The sequence below is a fragment of the Canis lupus genome, chromosome 21, assembly GCF_048164855.1.
Source record: "Canis lupus baileyi chromosome 21, mCanLup2.hap1, whole genome shotgun sequence".
Taxonomy (NCBI): Eukaryota; Metazoa; Chordata; class Mammalia; order Carnivora; family Canidae; genus Canis; species Canis lupus.
In genome coordinates, this window is record NC_132858.1 from 21,622,478 (window position 1) to 21,642,326 (window position 19,849).

The following is a 19,849-nucleotide window of genomic DNA, read 5'->3' on the forward strand; positions in this document are numbered from 1 at the left end:
CGGCAGCGACCCGGGCTTCTGCACCCCCCACCCCCGCGGGGCGAGCTGCAGGCGCGGCTCCCCTCCCCGCCCCTCCCCGCGCAGGGCGAGCTGCAGGCGGCCTCCCCCCCGAGCGGGGCGAGCTGCGGGCGGACCCCCAACCCCCACCACCCGGGAGGGTGAGCTGCAGGCAGGGCCCCCCCACGCGCAGGGCGAGCTGCAGGCGGCCCCTCCTCGGCAGGGCGAGCTGCAGGCGGCCTCCCCCCACCGAGCGGGGCGAGCTGCGGGCGGACCCCCAACCCCCACCACCCGGGAGGGTGAGCTGCAGGCAGGGCCCCCCCACGCGCAGGGCGAGCTGCAGGCGCGATTCCCGCCCCCCCAGCGGGGCGAGCTGCAGGCGGACCCCCTTCGGCAGGGCGAGCTGCGGGCGGGCCCCCTCCACGCACAGGACGAGCTGCAGGCGGAACCCCCTCGGCAGGGCGAGTTGCAGGCGGGCCCACCCCGGGCAGGGCGAGCTGCAAGCGGGTACCCCCCCCTTGGCAGGGCGAGCTGCAGGCGGGTACCCCACCCTCGGCAGGGCGAGCTGCAGGCGGGTTCTCCCCTCCCCCGGCAGGGCGAGCTGCAGGCGGGTACCCCCCCCTCCCTTGGCAAGGCGAGCTGCAGGCGGGTACCCCCCTCGGCAGGGCGAGCTGCAGGCGGGTTCTCCCCTCCCCCGGCAGGGCGAGCTGCAGGCGGGCCCCCCCTGGGCAGGGCGAGCTGCAGGCGGGTGGCCCCCCCTGGGCAGGGCGAGCTGCAGGCGGGTACCCCCCCCCCGGCAGGGCGAGCTGCAGGCGGGTACCCCCCCCCCGGCAGGGCGAGCTGCAGGCGGGTACCCCCCCGGCAGGGCGAGCTGCAGGAGCGGCCCCCTCCCCCGCGGCGCGGCCGGCTCCCCTCGCAGCAGCCGGCGGCGGAGAGCCCGCGGCGCCCCGGGGCCCTGGAGCCGGCCGCAGCCGCAGGCCCCGGCCAGGCGGCCGGGGCGGCGGAGGCCGCGGGGCCCGCGAGCCGCGAGCGCGGGGCGCCGAGGGGAGGCGGGGCGAGGCCGCGGGGCGGAGGGGGCGGGAGGTGCATCCTGGGAAATCCACCAACATGGGGCAAAGCGGCCGCCGCCGCTGCCGCCGCCGCCGCCGCCGCCGTCGCGAGTCCCGGCCGTGGACGCCGCCGCCGCCGCTGCCCTGACGCGCCCCTGGGGCCTCGCCGCGGCCCGCTGCCCCCGGCCCCCCGGCCCCCCGGCCCGCGCGCCCTCCGCCGCGCGCCCGCCGGGGCCATGTGAGGGGGCAGCTCCCTCCGCCGCCGCCGCCTCCTCCTCTTCCTCCCCCGCCCCTCCCGCCCCTCCCGCCCCCCGCGCGCGGGGCCCTGCAGGAGCCCCCGCTGCCGCCCGCCCGCCGCCCGCCCGCCGCCGCCCCCGCGATGGACAGGAACTACGCGACCTCCGGCTTCGCCGACCCGCCGCCGCCGCCGCCCGCGCCCCCCGCCGCCCCCGCCAGCGCCGGCGCCGCCGCGCCCCCCCCCGCCCCCGCCTGGGCCTACGAACCCCGAGCCGCGGCCGCGGCCGCCAGCAGCTGCAGCAGCGGCAGCAGCCCCAGCCTCAAGGCCAGGTAGGGAGGGTGGGCGGCGGGGTCGTCGCGGGCCAGGAAAGGCCGGGGATGCGTCGGGGCCTGCGTCCGCGGTGCCGCGCCGCCGGGGGGCCGGGCCGGGCCGGGCGGGGAGCCCCGCGCGCCTCCCGCCGCCCCTGCCCGCGCCGGGGGAGGCGGCCGACGGCTCGGGGGGGCCGAGGGGCTGGGGGGCGCCGGGGCAGGATCCGCGCTCGGCGGGGGGGGCGGGCTGGGAGCGAGCGGGACCCGGGCTGGGCGGGAGCCGCGGTCCCCGTCACCTCGCGGGTCCCGGGCGCTCTCACATGGTGAAGTTCGGGGTGGTGCCTGAACTCGGCGAGCTGGGAGAGCCGGGGCCGGCCGCGGGGGGGCCGCGGGGCGCCCCGAGGAGACCCGGGCAGTGACATTCCATTGTATCGGAGCGGACAATGTGGTGTCGGGGACCCCGGCGGTGTGCGGGTGGGGGAGGCGCGGGAGGAAGAGGCGCCAGGCTGCGTCCCTGACACGGGGGGACCCGGGAGGGCTGGGCTGCGGGAGAGCCCCGGAGCGGGGGGCCCGGATTGGGGGGCCCGGGGGGGCTGGGCTGCGGGAGCGCCCCGGGGCGGGGGGCCCGGAGTGGGGGGGCTGGGCTGCGGGAGATCCCTGGGGCGGGGGGCCCGGAGTGGGGGGGCCCGGGGGGGGCTGGGCTGCGGGAGAGCCCCGGGGCGGGGGGCCGGGGGCGGGCTGGGCTGCGGGAGAGCCCTGGGGCGGGGGGCCGGGGGGGCTCGCAAGCTGCGATGGGGCTGGGTGACATATGTTTGCAGTGGTGGCCAAGATTAAGCTATTTCTCTTCCACGCGTTCAAAGTTACTCTTGGGTTTCCTCCCCTTTTAGCAACAGCAGGAAGTAAGGAGTCTCTTTTTTTTTTTTTTTTTGCCTCGTGTGTCTTGGGGTGACTGAGAGTTGGGAAGAAATTGGACCGGGGCGTGGGGGTGGGGGGTGGTCAGTGAAGGCCATAAAGGTTTTGAAGAACCCAAGCATGCAGGCTTCTCCATCTGGGCTTCTGAACGTAGCGCGGGGTTCAAGAGTTCATCTTTGCTCCATCATGACCAAGGGAATCTAAAATGTTGACTCTTACTGGATATTTAAGCTCTCGGGAAACGGGTAGTAGTGGCACACTGTGAAATGGTCCATTCGAATGATCACTGGAAGGCGTGGTCTGCTTTGGACGATTCGGGAGCGGGGTGTTTTAAAGCCACCTCTGCCAAACAATGCAGAATCTGGTAGGTGCAGCCTCTGATTACAAGGACCAGGGAATCCTGGGTTGCTAATGACTTCATCCTCAGCTACCAACAGGAAGCTTCGTGGCTTTATGATCTCATCAGATTTCTTCACTATTGTCACGACAGAAGTGAACTTTTTTTTTTTGCTTTATATATTATGGTGTTCTAGGTTATCTCCTTTGTTTTTATCAAAGTTCCACCTTCGTGATTTGGAAAACCATGTGTGAAGAGTAGCTGGTCTTTGTCTTAAATAGTACCGTGGGATGATTGAGAGAGAATGAGAAAAATTTGATTCAAGAAAAGGGAAACAAGCTTTCTCAGAAAATTTTAGGTCCTTTGTTTAAAAAGAGCTGGGTTTTTAAAAAAGAATAATAATGTGACGTGCCAATCTGGAGCTAAATAATTGCTGAAACTTTTCAGATATAGTCATAACTTTGTATTATATGCAATTAAGACATTTGAAGGAGTTTTATGAAAGATCCTTGGCACTTTTCCTTTTTTTTTTTTGGTGCTAAGAAAAAAATTTTTTTTGATGCTATTTCGACTGTTGTTTTTCAAGTAGCTTTTGCATTGAGTGTGATGACTTACAATTTAAAACTACTTTCTCTTCCGTGAACAATAATGATAGGTATTTGTGCAGCATTTTTTATGTTATAAATAAAAAGTGTTTTATTAGGTAAATGGAACAAATTCTACTTAGTTATTTCTGTTATTTCTTTTAGCAGAATACTTCTGAGGCAAGAAACTAAAATCTACTTGTCATATTTTCCAAATGTTATTTATCAAAGTAACAAAGAATGACTTCCCAAACACATTTGAAAACAGTAAGTAGATTCATTTGGAACACATAATCTAAAAGAGATTTATTTTCTGTTTTTGGAAGTTATTGATTCTTAAATGCTAAGCCCCCCCTAAAAAAAATATGTATTTGGGGGTGGAGTCAACCAAATTTTAGCATAGAAAATGCAGGCTTTCCCCCTCCCCCACCAACTTGCTTTGTTAACATCTTGTGTTAGGATCAGGCCATCTGTACAGGACTACACACTTCTTAATTGTACCTCATTTTATTCTTCAAATTGTGCGATGTCCTCTTTCATTTCAGTTATATAGAAAATACTGAATCTGAAATATGGCCTGTCTTTAAGTATTATTCTGCATTTTCAGAAGCTTATTCATATTTTTTATAATATTTTAAAAAGTTTTTTCATAATTCATATATCAGTTGAATGTTTTTGTTCCCCTTTGTGGCAGTTTCTTCTTGAAGGTGCAAATGAGTACTAGTTGTGATGATGTGATATGGATACTTATCCATAAAGAATTAGCTTGTCTGTCACCTTGTTTCCAGTAACCTATTCAGAAGCTAACAGATGGTAATGACATTCAGTTGTTACTGACATGTCCCTACTTTGTGTCTTTGCTTGATCCTGAAATGGAGTGTTTTCACTAGTTCATGGGGAAAGAACATGGTAAACAATTTCTTATTACCCTGAAATAATACTTTTTTTTGTATAGCAGCACCATCACATATTAGGTATTTCTGTTGTTTTAACAATTAAAAAGCAAACTGCTACAGGGAAACTCCAACATTTTACCTTAGGGCGTACAGAGAGTTTTCCAAATATTTCTGAACTAGTACTTGCTAAGTCACTGGGAAATTTGAGGATAAAAATTGGTCCCACAAGTCTCCATTTATTTGTGTTCTTAGTTAGTTTTAGGGACCAAAAGAGCATATCTTTGCCTATCGTGATGCAGTTGGAAATACTTTTTGTGGAGCTTAGATCCTAGTAATACCTTTGCATATTTTTGATAATAAGATGATCCTCAGGAAGCTGCAGATCTGCTTCCTTTTCTCTACCTGTGAATGGGTATCTTACACAGAACATTGAGAGGCTGTTTCATTATTAATGATAAATATGCTTGTATTCAAATATGCACTAGAAAGTGACGAAATAAAAACACTTTGTTTGAAATAGACTTCTTTTTTTGTAACTTTGTTATTTGAAACAGCCTTTTTTTTTTTTTTTGCTATTAGTTTTTTAAATGTTCTAATATATAAGTTCTTTCTCATCACAGCATGAATGTGTAATGAGGAGGATAGGTACCCCTCCAAAAACCAAAACGAAACAAAATGATTAGCTTCTCTAAAACTGGTCAGCTGCTGGGGCACCTGGGTGGCTCAGTCAGTTAGGCATCCCACTCTTAATTTCACCTCAGGTCATGATCCTTGGGGTCGTGAGATGGCATTCTTAGTTGGGCTCCACGCTGGACATGGATCCTGCTTAAGAGCCTATCTCCCTCTGCCCTCCCCACCCCACCCCACACTTGATTTCTCTCTCTAAAACAAAACAAAACAACCCAGAAAACCCAGAAAACCCCTGGTCAGCTACCATATTAAGGACATTTTGAGTAAATTTTAAATCTAGAGTTCCCCTCAAGGCTTTTGGAAAAAGACCTTGTAAGATCACAATTTATGGGGAGCAGGGACAGTCCCAAATTAGTGAAAGGTTATTTCAAACAAACTTCTTTTGTTCGGAAAGTATTTTCCCATAGGAACGATGTTGTGAGTAATAATAGCTATCATTTACTGAACTGATTTGTACTGCCACTATTTTAAGTGATGAGCATATACATATACATACATACACTTAGTGTTAACAGTTCTTTTAGATGGGTATTATTTTTACCTTCCTCTTGTGAATGAGGAAACTAAGGCACAGAGACATTAAATATATACTAAGTGAAAGTGGAATTAAGTATAATATACTTACAGCTGCTTAGCTAGTTAAGTAGGGGAGCTAGGATTTAAACCTAGACCTTGTGGATCTGGAGCCTGCATGTTTAATTATGCTGCACTGCTTCATAGTAAGATAGTCTAACAATGCAGTCTGACTACCTTATGGATTGAATGAGTTTTTATGGTTGACTGAGTATCATTAGTATCTTTATTTCAGTGTTCATGTCACTCTTTACTATTTTTGTCCTGATGGAAATGTGCTTTCTTTCACTTCCATAGGATTGTGCTTTGCTGGTTTCCTTGTACCTTTCTGACCCACTGCTTTTCTCAGCTAATTCTTACTCTTCTGATATCTACACATTGTTATTTTTTCAGTGCTTTGGTTTGATAGAATTTCTTGTGCTTGCTCTTGAGGATAATTACATCCATGCCTGTGACTTTAAATATCATCTCTGGTGGTGCCTACGTATATGTCTAAGGTCCAAACTGTTCTCATCACCTAATTACATAACTAGCTATCTACCTCTCTGAGCCTTTACTTGGGTATATGACAGCCATTTAGTGATGAGCTCATGCTCTCTGCACCTACTACTCCACCTCTACTTCTCTAGGGAGGCCTGTCTCAGTAAGTCACACCTTTGTACATCTTGTTGCTCAGGTCAGGACCTGGGGGTTATGTCACCAAGCCCTGTTGGCGTTTTTCTCTCTTAAATGTATCTTGCAATTGTCTACTTCTTTTGCTTCCACTGTTCTACTCTGATCCAAGCCACCATTTTTTTTTAACAATAACTGCAGTATCCTCCAAACTAAATAATCATGAACCTTTTCTTTCCTTCCCTCAATTTTTCTATGAGAAACATCTCATAGAATTCAGACTGATTTTTTTTTTTAAACATAAATTTACTAGTTTGATCATGTTGCTCCTTTGCTTAAAACCTGTGTGTGGCTACTTCTGCATCTTAGGGTCAAGTTTTTAAAAATTTGTGATACGACGTACATGGCCCTGCATTTACTCGCCCATTTTAAATTCTTTGGGCCGCTCTAAATTCCTTTCCTTCCTTCCTTAAAACTTTGATACATGCTGTTACCTCCACCTAGATAACTCCCCCTTTTCCTACCTCTTAACCTGACTTGTAAGGTATCTCATGTCAGAAACCTACTGCCTTTCAAGCTCTGTCCCATGTTGTCTTGTGCAATGGTATGGTTGTTTTCATGGTACATTTTACTGTACTTTTTAAATAATTCTTAGAAATTCAATTTTATACCTATGTGCTATTTATATAATAGATACCTTCCTCTTAGGATAAGTGCTTTGAGGGACATTGTTTTGCTTACTGCTGTATACCTGGTACTTACTCTGATACCTGACATATAGTTGGTGCTTAATACATATTTTTGACATGAAGGCCTGAACTCTTGAGTTAGTGTGGGAATTGGAATCCCTTTTCTTGATGCCGCAGCCTTTACTGCCATTTCCTCCATCTCTCCCCTCTACTCTGTAATGGGAACCAAGATGAAGGGTTTAGGTATTATTTGTGATTATGATTGGTTAGAAGTGTGAAGATGGAGGCTGCTGCTTGCTTTCTCCCTTTCCTTGCTGTGCTCTCTGGAACAATGAATACTAAAATATATCTAGCAAAACCTAGTCTAATTATTTTTTCATTCATTAAACAAATACTTGAGTGCCCACAATATATGAGATGCTGTTGCCTTTATCCTCAAGTTTTATATTTCTGCAGTGAAAGCTTGAGAAATCAAATGACATTTATTCATTAGAATATACTGAGCATCTTTGAGTTTCTGTTAGTGAACTAACTTTTCTATGGGGCACCAAAAAATGAAAAAGACACAATCTTGTGTTTCAAAGAACTTGTGATCCAGAGGGGTGACAGGGTAGATAAACACTTGGTACGTCTCTACTTGGCTTTTTTTGTTTTGTTTTTAAAGATTTTATTTATTCATTAGACACACACACACAGGCAGAGACATAGGCAGAGGGAGAAGCAGGCTTCATGCAGGGAGCCTGACGGGATTCGATCCCAGGACCCCAGGACCACCCCCTGAGCCGAAGGCAGACACTCAACTGCTGAGCCACCTAAGCTTCCCTCTACTTGGCTTCTAAATGTTGAAGTGCCCAAGGGCTTGAAGTTCCATCGTTTTTCCTTCTCTCCTCACTCATTCTAGATGAATTTGCTATGTATATCAAACAGTTTTCAAATTGATATCTCTATAATCATATCTATCTAGCTGCCTCCTTATCATCTCCACTTGGGTATTGAATAGATATATCAAACATAATATGTCCCAAACATGATTATCACATTAACCCTCCAACCTGGTCCACCTTTAACCTTTCCTGACTTCAGTTAATAATACCACTATTTGCTTAGTAGTGCAGACCCAAAAGATTGGAGCCATCTGTGATTCGTTTCTTTCCTCCCATATTCATTGCCTCAGTAAATCCTGGTGGTTTGATCCTCATATCCATAATTTCCCACATGGACTATGGCATTTGCTTCCTGTTGGTTCCCTTGCTTCTATCTTAGCCCTTCTAGAGTTTATTAAATGTTAACAGCCAGGTAACATTGCAAAATATAAATCAGGTAATGTTGTTACCCAGCTTAAAACTTTCCAGTGTTGGGCTCTTGGGTGGCTCAGTGGTTGATCATCTGCCTTTAGCTCAGGTCATGATCGATCCTGGGGTCCTGGGATCAAATCCCTTATCAGTCTCTCCACAGGGAGCCTGCTTCTCCCTCTGCCTGTGTCTCTGCTTCTCTCTGTATCTCTCATGAATAAATAACATTTTTAAAAACAAAAGCAAACCAAAAAAACCTTCCGATGTTACTCAGGGAAATCCAAAGTCTATTATCATGGCCTACAAAGCACTATGTGATCTGAACCTCAGCTAATTCTCCAGCCTCATCATTCTACTTCCTCTACCTATCATCCTTCAGCTACACTGACTTTATTATGTCTGTTCCTGAAACATGCTAAGATTAAAATGATTTGTATCCTAGGAATTTTGCATGGGCTGTTCTCTTTATTTGGTATTCTCTTCACAAGTCTTGCTCTGCCACTTCTTCTGGACATCCAGGTCTTCTGGGTGTTACCACCTCACAAAGGCCTTCTCTGGCTCCCCCATCTAAAGTAACTAAAGTAACTTCTCATCACTGCATCATATCATAGAGCATTATTTTCTTCGTAGCATTATCATTCTCTGAGGTAATTTTGTAGATTTATACATACCCTTTATAACTACTCTTTCCTCTTCCCACTACCATGAATAGAATGCATGTTCCATGAGAACAGAGATCTTGTCTGTCTTATTCACGTGTGTAGAAGGCAGTCTAGAGTAGTGGTTGATAGCATAAACTCTGAAGTCAGAATTTTGAGGGTTATATTTTGACTCCACTTGCAGTATGATGTTAAAAATGTTTCTTATTCATTTTGTGCCTGAGGTTCCTTGTATTAAATGAGGATACTTTTTAGAGTTCTTGAGAATTAAATGAGGTAACCAGAAAAGTGTTTTAGAATGATATCCATGTCTGTAGTATATAGGATAGTATATAGAATATTAGCCTTATTGTCAGCACATAGAGCAATGTCTGGCACATTGTAAGTACCTGTTTAATTATTCAGCAAATTAATTAAATGATGGTACTACTAGGGAGAATATTTGTTTCTTTTTAAGAGTTACAAAAATACTTGGAAGACTTAGAAGGAAAAATTAGGTAAAGTTCAAGGAGATCGTGGAAGCCTTTGTCAGATGTATTGCATACAACTGATCTGAATTATTGTTCATGCTGCATGAGTGGAATAGAGGATTAGCATGAAGAGGGGGCTTCCAAGAGCAAGTGTTACAAGGAGGGAGGGAGTGACCCCTGCTAGGCCAGTTAAGGGCTGATCTTTGAACTGGCATGGCCTCTCTTCTGCCACAGGCTACTGGTCAAAGCAGTCCTGAGACCAGTGCAAAGTTACGGGGGAGAGACCGTACAAAGGTGTGTTTCATTGGGGAGGTCACCAGGGTAACACTTTACTACAGTGTGTTCATGCTAGGTTTTAGAGGACTTTGATGACAGGCCTTTGGATATAGCCTCTACATCTGAATAGGAAGCTTTGAAAGGCTTTGGGGAAGGATAATGATGATAATAATTATGAGCAAAAACGTGTTATAATAAGATTATTTTCCTAAGGCCTGAGAACCAGGGGAACCTATGATACAAATCTGAGGGCAGGAGAAAAATGAGATGAGGTGTCCCAGCTCAAACAGTGAGGCAGGAAACGGGGCAGATTCCTTCTGGGGAAAAGGAGACAGAAACAGTGCTTAATCTGGGTATCCTGTGGACAGTGAAAGTGACAAATAAAATGAACCATCAGACACATCCACCCCTTATTAACTTTATACCTGTAGGCATCTCTTTATTTTAAAAAAAAAAAATATTTATTTTAGGGAGATGGTGGGGGGAAGGGCAGAGGGAGAGAGAGCCTTAAGCAGACTCTGCTGAGCATGGAGCCCCATGCTGAGTTCTATCTCACAACCCTAACTAATATCATGACCTGAGCTAAAACCAAATGTTGGTTCTCAACTGACTGTACCACCTAGGTGCCCTTATACCTATGGGAATCACTTTAAACTGTACTTAATCTCTAAATAAAGATAAGATCATAATTTCTTCTAACATGATTTAACTATCTGTATACAACTGAAAACATGCTAATCCCTTCCCCGGGAGAGCAGATTAAGGCCTTGGATGATGTTTACTCTTCTTAATTTCCGTAACTTAAATACTATGTTGTAAAATTAGTGATACTATACTATATTATAATAGAAAATCAGTTACACCTTATATGATAAGGATATCAGAGGAAAGATATACACACACAGATGCACAAAAACATAAGCAAAATAAGGAGGAAATACTCATGACAGTTACAGTCCTTGTTTCTTTAACTGGTTACATGCTTATAGCTGGTATTATAACAGCCTCTTCCACTACCCATTCTCTTGTCTTCAGCAAGTATCTCAGCTGGTTGTGGTTCTTTATCTGGTGGGGTGACCCATCCATCCTTCACTTCCTTTTTTTTTTTTTTTTTTATTTATGATAGTCACAGAGAGAGAGAGGCAGAGACATAGGCAGAGGGAGAAGCAGGCTCCATGCACCGGGAGCCTGATGTGGGATTCGATCCCGGGTCTCCAGGATCGCACCCTGGGCCAAAGGCAGGCGCCAAACCACTGCGCCACCCAGGGATCCCCATCCTTCACTTCTAAAGGTCTGTACCATTACTATTCCTGCTTGGATTTAGTTGTTGTGGTTTTCCATTGACTTTAATCATACTGGAGCGTCTCCTTAAGGGACCTCCTATATTTTAGACATACTCATCATTATTTCCATTGTGGAGTATTTCAGTTTCCTCTTGATAGGATCATTCACCCCATCCAACACTGTAACTACTTTCTTTACCTGTTGGTTCAGTACCATGAGCAGCTCACAGTGGCCAAATGGAAATCTTAACTTCCCGTCCAATAGAATCATTATTGGATCTTCTGTTGAAGCCTTCCTCCTGCTAGATATTAGACCTCTAGGCCAGCAGAGCATAAAGTGACTGAAACAGGAAGTAAAAATTTGGCTAGTGGTTCACTAGGGATGTTAATGAGTGGTGACACTCCCAGTCTACCCCTTGACTCCTGTGCGCATGAATCCTAGGTATCAGAGAAAGAGTACTAGGCAACAGGATGCTGATTCAGAGCACATACAGCCTTCTGGAGAACCTTGCCCCAGTTCTTAAGGTATTGCCACCTAGCTGGTACTAAAGAAGTCTTCAAAGGGCTATTCCACCATTCTGTGAAGCCAGCTGCTTCAGTTGATGGGGAACATGGTAAGACCAGTGAACTTCATAAGAATGGGCTCACTGTTGCACTACTTTTGCTGTGAAGTGAATTTCTTAATCAGAAGCAATGCTGTGGTAGGAATACCGTAATGGTGGATCAGGTATTGGCATTCCCTAAGTCCACAGATAATAGTTTTGGCAGAATCACTGAAAACAGAAAAGAAAATCCATATCCAGAGTATCTATTCAAGTAGGAACAAAGTGTTGCTCCTTCCATGATGGAAGTTGTTCGGTGTAGTCAGTCTCTTACCAGGTAGTTGTCTGATCACCCTGGAAAATGGTGCCATTTCAGGGGCTCTGTGTAGGTATCTTTTGCTGGCAGTTTGGGTACTTAGAAGTGGCCATAACCACATCAGCCTTCGAGCCTCTGCATGACATCCATCCCTGCCACCATGGCCACTTTGTTCATTAGGGGTAGCTGGGAAAGGAGGCTCTCTGGTATCCACAGACCAGGTCATTCTATCCACTTGATTAAAATTCTCTGCTGAGGTCCCCCTTTGGTAAGCATACACATAGAAAACAAATACCTTCAGGTTTTTTTGCCCATTCAGGCATATATCCATATAGCATTCTTTGTCACCCATTTTCCAATTATGTTCCTTCCAAGCCCCTGGCCATCCAGCCACACCATTGGCCACAGCACATGAATCAGTATATAATTGCTCATCTGGCCATTTCTCTTTTCAAGCAAAATGGATATCCAGGTATGTCGTTTTCTGCCCATGGGGAGGATTTCCCATTACCACTATTCTTCAGAGATATCCCAGAGAGGGACTGTAACTACTGTAGCTGTCTACCTTAGGTGGTGCTTAAATATCTTGGACTACTTACAAACTGGGCCCAGTTTATAAGTGACAGACTTTTCTTCCTCTGTCAACTGATTGTAAGGGTACTTAACAAAGATACAGCCTGGGAGAAAGAAGGCTGTAGTGCAGGAATGGGGACCATGGGCATATAGGACACTTTTTAAAAATATTTTATTTTATTTTAGTTTTTAAAGATTGTATTTATTCATGAGACAGAGAGGCAGAGACACAGGCAGAGGGAGAAGCAGGCTCCATGCAGGGAGCCCGACGTGGGACTTGATCCCGGGTCTCCAGGATCACACCCTGGGCTGAAGTCGGTGCTAAACTGCTGAGCCACCCAGGCTGCCCAAGGTTTTATTTTTAAGTAATCTCTACACACAACGTGGGGTTTGAACCTACAACCCTGAGATCAAGAGTAGCATGGTTTACACACTGACCTAGCCAGGCACCCCTGGGCCGTTTCTTAATGTAACTTGTGCCTTCAAGGCCCGCTTGGGTCCAGTCATGTATATGCCACTTCCATTTGATGACGGAATTTGCTGTGCATGCCCAGCATGGCTTGGTGGATCAGAGAATACCTAGTTCATGATGGGTATCCTGGGTCCTGTGATTACTTTGGGGCCCATGGTTAAACGTTCGGTTTCTCTTGAGGCCTAGTAACAGGTCAAGAGTGGTTTTTCAAAGAGTGTAGTTATCTGTAGATGATGGCAGGGTCTTGCTCCAAATCCTAAAGGTCTGTGGTTGTAATTCACCTACAGAGGCCAGCCAGAAGCTCTGAACAGCATCCCTATCTGTTACTGACAATTTTTTTTAAGATGTTATTTATTCATTCATGAGAGACACACAGAGGCAGAGACACAGGCAGAGAGAGAAGCAGGTTCCCTGTGTGTCCCTTGTCTAGCAGAAGCGGCCTGATGAGAGACTGGATCCCAGGACCCCAGGATCACAACCTGAACCAAAGGCAGGTGCTCAACCACCGAGCCACCCAGGCACCCCTGTTACTGACACCTTAATGACCGATGGGTCTGTTGGATCATTATGGCCCAAATGGCAGAATAACTGGCACAGCAGCCTGGACCTGTTATACAGCCTTTGTTTTTAATTTAATTTTTAAAAGATTTTATTTATTTATTTGACAGAGAAAGAACAAGCACAAGCAGGAAGCAAGGCAGGCAAAGGGAGAAGAAGAAGCAGGCTCCCCATAGGGCAGGAAGCCTGATGTGGGGCTACAGCCTTTCTTGTCACTCAAAACTAACAGTTTTGGGTCACTCAGTAAATGGGCCAGAGTAATGAAAATATGTTGCCTCCAGACTCCAAAAGATGTGTCTTATGCATCTTTCTTGATTGTATGAAGGCCAGAGATAACAATCTACCTATCCCTCACTTTAGTAAGGATATCCTAACATATTGTATACCACTGGACCCCTAGATTTTCAGTGAAGTAGAATGTCCCTGAATTTTAGTCTGATTTATTTCCCACGCTGTGATATGCAAATGTCCTACCAGTAAGTCTGGAGTAGGTACTACTTCTTGCTCATTATGTCCAAGCAGCATTAATATAATCGGTGTAATAGGCCAGGGTGATACCCTGTGGAAGAGAAGGGTGATCAAGATCTCTGAACTCAATTATGACATAGGGGTAGAGAGTTAACACAACCCTGAGGTAAGATAAGACAGTAAGGTGTATCGCTGGCGTTGCCTGCTGAAAGCAAAGTGTTTATGGGCAGGTATGGAGAAAAAGGAATTTGCCAGATCTATAGCTATAGCTACATACCAGGTACTAGGGAATGTGTTATAATTTGTTCAAACAGTGAAACCACATCTGCTATAGAAGCTACAGTTGGATTCGCCACCTAGTTAAATATACAGTAATCTGCGGTCATTTTCCAAGACCCTTCCATCTTCTGCATAGGCCAAATAGAGATGAATGGCAAGGACCAATTTCTGCAGTCCCTCTAGGGATTTGGTATTGCTTTGGGTTTAATATATTTTGAGGTAGGGGAAGTTCTAATGATGTCCACTTGGGCTTACCTTCCACAAAAACCCTCACTCCACAGGTCAGGGAATTAGCATAGGGATTCTCTGAGCTGCTATTTTTGTCATTCCAATTATGCCTTCTCAAATTAGGGAGATAACCATAAAATAGGTTCAAGGACCTACTGGGTCCACCATGAGATGGACTTGAGCCTAACCTCCATAAGCCCCTACTCTTGACTAGTGGGCTACAGTGATCTTTTGGATCTCCTGAAATTAGTGTCAGATTATAGCCCACATCCAGGAGTTCCTGAAAGGTCTGACATTTCCTTTTCTGTGATGTACAGTTACCTTGGTAAAATGCCATATACATAGGTCCCTTTGGGGAACGTGGGGAGAAGGATTAACAGTGTACATTTTCAATAATGTACCGTGGTTCTCCCTCAAGGAGACCTGGCCTCCCCTTTATTCAAAGGGTACTGAGTTTGCAGTCTGACCCATGTCTGGGAATTGACTTAAGGGCTGTTTTTATTATTTGAATTAGGCTTTTGTTCACTTGACCTAGAAATTTTGTACTTCTACAGATTAAGAATTTGGTAGTCTTTCTATCTCACTTTCAAGAACACCGTAATCAAAAATATAGGTCTACGTGATTCAGACTGTTCTGATTTCTGCTTTGACTCTGCTTTCCATTACAGTAACCATGTCTACCTTGCCTTTGGTGATTGAGTGACTTTTGGCCCCAGCCATCCTGGAGTCTAATGATTCTCATGTATTTAGGTTTCCCAATTAATTGGTGCAGTTTTTGTGATGAGATTTGGTCCTCAGAGAAGGGTGGTCGTAGAGCTCTTCAAAGATAATAGGACTCCCTTCACAAATTTATTTACTCCTCACAGTATTGGTGAAAGGCATGTGTTCTGGACCTTCCCAGCAGTACATCTTGACAAATCTACTGGAACATTCTAATTTCCATAAGCCTTTGAAGCCCTTCCTCTGCATTAAACCAAGGCATGTTGGCATTTCCGGTTCGCTTATGTTGGCCACTTTTTAGTCCATTTTTCTTTTTCTTTTTTTAAGATTTTATTTATTTATTCATGAGAGAGACAGAAAGAGGCAGAGACACAGGCAGAAGGAGAAGCAGGCTCCCTGCAGGGAGCCCGATGTGGGACTCAATCCCGGGTCTCCAGGATCACGCCCTGGGCCAAGGGCAGACACACTCAACCACTGAGCCACCCAGGCATCCCTTAGTCCGTTTTTCAACTAGCCAACCAAACTGCCAGAGCCTTTTCTAACCTCCTAAACTGCAGCATTAAATAAATGCAGAACCTCTGCTTAGTGAGCCCATGTCAATAAATTTGGCCTGATCAAACTATGTTTCTTCCACCATCAGATCCACACACACACCCATTCCCACATTCATGGTCCTCAGATTTCTGTCTGTATAAAATAGAAATTCAGGTAGTTCTTTTTGACTGTAACACGCTTTGTCATGGACCTAACACCTTGTACCTCACCTTTAGGGGCTGCTGGGACTTGAGCCTAGTGATAGATCTAGAAGATATAAGTGGGTCCTAGCGAAAATCAGCATTGTCTTTACATAGCTTGTGCCTCAGTGGGAAGCCATCACTCTTTCATCAGGCATTGCAGGGCTAATTATTTCATATGGAGGTAGAAAGGATGCTTCCACTGGGGGTGGGGAAACCTCTTCCATTAGTAAAGAAGACTGGGTAACTCAGCAGTTCAGCGTCTGCCTTTGGCTCAGGGCATAATCCCGGGGTCCTGGGGTCAAGCCCCGCATCAAGCTCCCCATAGGGGAGTCTCTCATATGTCTCTCATAAATAAATAAAATCTTTTTAAAAAAAAAAAAGACTATTTCTGGGTGAGATCTGCTTTTGAATCAGTGGACTCAGTAAAGTAGGTGGCCCTTCCCAATGTGAATGGGCATCATCTAATCCATGGAGAGCCTAAATACAATAAAAGGTGAGAGAAGGAGGAATTTGTGCCTATTTCCCTACCTCACATGCTTGAGCTGGGACATTCATTTCCTCCCGCCCCTGAAGTGAGATTTACACCATGGGCTCCCCTGGTTCCCAGGCCTCATGACTCAGACTGAATTATACCACCAGTTTTCCTGGCTCTTCAGACTGCAAACAGCAGATCATAAGGCTTCTCAGCCTCCATAACTGCACGAACAAATTCCTCACGATAAACTTCCATTATATATATCTAAAATTCCATTTATATGTGTGTTTGTATACATGCACATATACGGAAGACAGATGGTTCCATTTCTCTGGAGAACACTGACCAATACAAATTTTGGTATCAAGAGTGGTTCCATAGGAGCAGAATTTTAAGGATGAGTTTTCTGAAATGGTCCTGGGGTTTCTGCAACTGGTTCTGTAATTTGATTAGATTTAAATATGTGATGACTCCAGAAATAGAGCACTGATAGTCCATGGCATGAACTTATAGAGGTATGCAAAACATCTGCACTGGATACTCCTTGTAAGCAGCAAAAAGCTAAATGACTATATACGATACTTTCAAACATTTTTGGAAAACTAATGAGTATTATGACGTTGGTTGTTCCTAATGTTGCTGGACAAAGTGGTGAAAAAAGGGGATGAGCTCAGGGATTTGAATTCCCAGGTCTAGGGCAGAGTAAATGATCTAAGAGCTTCTAGGTAGTCCCGAAGGAGAACCTTACCTCCTGTAGCCACTGGGCTGAAACTGCTGAAAATCAGTGCAGAATCTCATCCTGTGACTGGCTGAATTATAACGCAAGCTGAACACTCTGCCTCACAGGGTGTCTACTGCTAAAGTGAGGGCATTGAGATCCTGTAAATTGGGATGAGGAGGTGTGGGAAGACAGATGAAGCTGGGGACCCTGGGCCTCTAAATTCTCACCAAGAGACACAGGCAGAGGGAGAAGCAGGCTCCCCATAGGGAGCCTGATGTGGAACTTGATCCCAGAACTCCAGGATCATGCCCTGAGCCAAAGGCAGACTCTCAATTACTGACCCACCCAGGTGTCCCTCATGAAAAGTTTTTGAAGAAATTTGGATATATGAGTTTATATCAGATTGGATGGTTGCCATAGGTATGGGAATTTCAGAGATGTTTACCAAGCACTTCTCATATATTAAATATTTGTGAGCTTGGGGTACATCAGTGAACAAAACCAAAATCCATGTCCTGTAATTTATGCTGAGGTATGTGGAATGGGACAGATAACAAATCATAAACATAACTAAATTATTTAGTATATTTGGAGGTGATAGGAGAAAAAGAAAACAGGGTAAGGAGGAATGGAAGGTGGATTGGGGGATAGTGCAGATTAAATAATTTGGACTAGACAGGCTAATCAAAATAGTGATATGTGAACAAAGACTTGAAGGCGGTAATCTTTTGAAAAGAAGAAATATTTCACAGTGAGAAGCAGGTACTCCAATAAAAGACTTTTTGTTTTGTTTTTCGGCCACTAATTCAAATGAGACTACAGATTTTGTTCTTAAAGAATTACCTACTTTGCTAAATTCGCTTACCAAAAATCTTATTTCTTTGTTACATGTTTATCCTTTGTTGTTACTTCTGCTGTTTTCAATTTTAGCACCATGCTAGATGACTTTGCTTTAGGGGCTGCTATGGTCAGTTTCCTAATTTTTACTCAGGCCTGTCTAGCTAGGCCTTTCTAGTCCAGGCCTTGGCAATTGCAATCAATTCTCTTTTCGTTTGGTCAATAGTAAGCATTTGTTAGTCGATGTGCTAGCTCTATGCTAATATGTGTGGACATATTGCATAATATGAAGAGTAAATGGGAGGACACGGCTTGTTTTCCTTTCATTTTTTTTGTAGAACATGACCACAGATTCTCCCTTGGCCTCAGTCTCTTATCTCTGAATGAAACACACATTTTTCATTGTTCCTTGAACAGCCACCGTAGGAATGCTATTATCTTGGGGTCTTTGGGCTATTTCCTCTGCTAGGGACCACTCTTCCCTCTGATAATCTACATGGCTTTCTCTGTCACTTAATTCAGTTTAAAATGTTGCATTGTTAGAGAGGTCCTTCCTTACTATCCTTAATGGAGTATGCACCTCCCCCATCACTGTGTAGCCTAATGCTCTTCTTTTTTTTTTTTTTAAAGATTTTGTTTATTCATTCATGAGAGACAGAGACAGAGGGAGAGGGAGAGGCAGAGACACAGGCAGAGGCAGAGGCAGAAGCAGGTTCCCTGCAGGGAGCCTGACATGAGACTCCATCCCAGGTCTCCAGGATCAGGCCCTGGGCGGAAGGCAGGCGCTAAACCGCTGGGCCACCTGGGCTGCCCCGCCTAATGCTCTTCTTGAGGTTTCTTCATAGCACTCATCCATACTTGATATTAAACATTTCTCTGTTCTTGTTTATTGTTGGTCCATCTTCATTAACTTGGCTGTTTCTTGACAGTCTACCTTGAGCAGTTGGATTTTTTTTCTGCCATGTACCCATCATATAATAACTTCAATAAATAATGATTTTCGGGATCCCTGGGTGGTGCAGCGGTTTGGCGCCTGCCTTTGGCCCAGGGCGCGATCCTGGAGACCCGGGATTGAATCCCACGTCGGGCTCCCGGTGCATGGAGCCTGCTTCTCCCTCTGCCTGTGTCTCTGCCTCTCTCTCTCTCTCTATCATAAATAAAAATTAAAAAAAAATAATGATTTTCTAAAGAATATTTGACTCTGGGGCACCTGAATGGCTTAGTTAGTTAACTTTCCAACTCTTGTTTTTCAGCTCAGGTCCTGAGATCCAGCCCCATGTAGGGCTCTGTGTTCAGTAGGGAGACTGCTTGAAGAGTCTCTCCCTCCCTCTGCTCCTCCTCCCACTTGTGCACACACACACTCTCCCTCTAAAATCAATAAATCTTTTTTTAAAACAAATATATTTAATGCTGACATATATTTTGCTTTGACTTGTTAGCTCCTCTTCAGAATTTAAATTTGGCCTCCATAAGTTTAAGGTCCCTTAGGGATCCTGACCATGTAGCTTGTCCTATGGTAGGACAAGAGGTAGGCCTGTAGGCCCTTATGGGGTATAACTAAGCATAAAATAATGAAATTTTCATATGACTTCATCATTCTCATCACTATGTGATCACTGATCCTATTTAAATAACTTGAGACCAGATTTGTCTGACCCAGTGAAGCATGACAAATACAAAAATGTGGATAAGCCTAAAATACTTTTGCTTGGGTCTGCTTAAATTAGATGGCTTAACATTTTAAAACATCTCTCATATTGAACAAACTGGAAAATGAGTATTGCTGGTGGTATTCTCACTTTTATAGACATTAGACTAAGTCAAAGTTTGATTTGCCCAGAGCCACAAAGAGTCTAGTGGAATAATCCCAAAATAAAAGTGTGAATGATTTGGAAGGATAGGATTTAAATAGAACTGTGACTATAGGGGATCCCTGGGTGGCTCAGCGGTTTAACGCCTGCCTTAGGCCCAGGGCATGATCCTGGAGTCTCCGGATCGAGTTCTGCGTTGGGCTCCCTGCATGGAGCCTGCTTCTCCCTCTGCCTGTGTCTCTGCCTC

General features: G+C 45.9%; 1 protein-coding gene across 5 annotated transcripts in view; it reads left to right on the forward strand.

Moving 5' to 3' along the window:
- The first annotated feature begins 1,526 nt into the window (after positions 1-1,526).
- Positions 1,527-19,849, forward strand: part of QSER1 (glutamine and serine rich 1) — a 74,012-nt gene continuing 55,689 nt past the window's right edge. Inside the window, exons 1-2 of one of the 5 annotated variants that reach the window (XM_072791055.1) lie at positions 2,606-2,868; positions 3,591-3,692. The gene's annotated coding sequence lies outside the window, so the exon portion shown is untranslated. Of the gene's footprint in view, positions 1,614-2,605; positions 2,869-3,587; positions 3,693-19,849 lie in introns of those variants that run through there. The other 4 variants (XM_072791059.1, XM_072791057.1, XM_072791058.1 and 1 more) reach the window with 4 other exon arrangements.